The sequence below is a fragment of the Rhagoletis zephyria genome, unplaced genomic scaffold (assembly GCF_001687245.7).
Source record: "Rhagoletis zephyria isolate East Lansing unplaced genomic scaffold, Rhagoletis_zephyria_1.1 Rzeph_scaffold_09876, whole genome shotgun sequence".
Taxonomy (NCBI): Eukaryota; Metazoa; Arthropoda; class Insecta; order Diptera; family Tephritidae; genus Rhagoletis; species Rhagoletis zephyria.
The window spans coordinates 21,293-22,696 of NW_016166954.1; positions in this window are offsets into that span (position 1 = coordinate 21,293).

The window sequence follows — 1,404 nt, forward strand, 5'->3', positions numbered from 1 at the left end:
TTTTCATTCTGATCATTTATGTATACATTTGTCTATATCTATCTCGATTCGTTTTGCCTGTTACAAACAACCGTTATGTGAACAAAGTTATAATACCCTTGTGCACAAGTGCGCTCGGGTATAAAAAGTATAATTTTTTTTTTAGTATTGTAATTTGTTATAACATTTTCCCAGTTGAAGTTTGAATTTTTTTTCCATAAAAATGAAAAAGTGAGTGCGTGGTGTTTTTGTTAAGTTAAATTTTATTTTTTTATACAAATATGGTTGATACTTCAATCAAAACCACATATTTCAAACTTTCAAACTTTATGCAGAATTTAGAAAAATTCAACAAATTTTCGGCGAAATTTTAAACTTTTTCTCTGAATTTTTAGAAAAATTTAGGGTATGCAGGTCCATCGGTATGCTAAAAAGCAAAAAAAAAAAATTTAAGTCAAAATTTTAAAAAGGTTTTTACATAGTAATTTAATGACCCTTTATTCGGTAAAAAATAATGTACAACCGTTGGTAGTAGAGATTTAAAGATATTAGTAAACATATGCGCTGGCGTGACGTTACAAAAAAACAAAAGTGAATTATGACTTGGGTTACAAAATTGCTAAACTCTGCGAATTGGGAAGACTATTTGTATAAAATTAGTTGTAGTAATATGTTAAATATTTAAGGTTAATTTTCCAATGTAGAAATCTTTTCTGCTTTTTGTTTAATCAGCGGAACTATCTGACATGGTGTTACCTGATGTTATGTTACTAAAATTTCCATTCGTTAATATAGTTTTTGAACGAATTTTTAAACCGAAGAAAACATGCATTTTATGTCGAACGTACTTTTTATTTTGCAAATCTATTGGCGTTTTCTTTTCTACAAAAAATGTTGCCTTTTCATTGCCCTCTCCAAAGTATTTGTGCGTAGAAGGCACTGTTATTTAATTTTACGAAACTGTTTTATTTATTTATTTATTTTTTTATTTAATACTTAAATTTTATTCTTTTAAAAAGAAAAATATTTTTCATATATAATTTTATTTTTAGAATCTTATATTTTTCTTCGCTTTAATAATGTTTTTATTTAATGATCTTTTATCTATTCGAACTTGTTTAATTTTTTTGTAGTTTTGTTTTTTAATTTTTAGATTATGTATATGTATCTATATATATTTCTTTTATTTTTATTTTCTATTTCATTTAATTTTTAAGTAGGAACTTATTTTGTTTTATTTTTATTTTTTAATAATTTTACTTTTTTAATTATTATTTTTTTTTCACTTTCAATTTCATTTTTTAAGTTTTAAGATTCTGTCGTTTTAAAGAGAAACATATTTTTTAATATTATTTACGCTGCTGGCAAAAAGTTGTGCAAGTTTTTCACAATATATGCAGCAATTTTTTTTAGTATTGCTCTGTT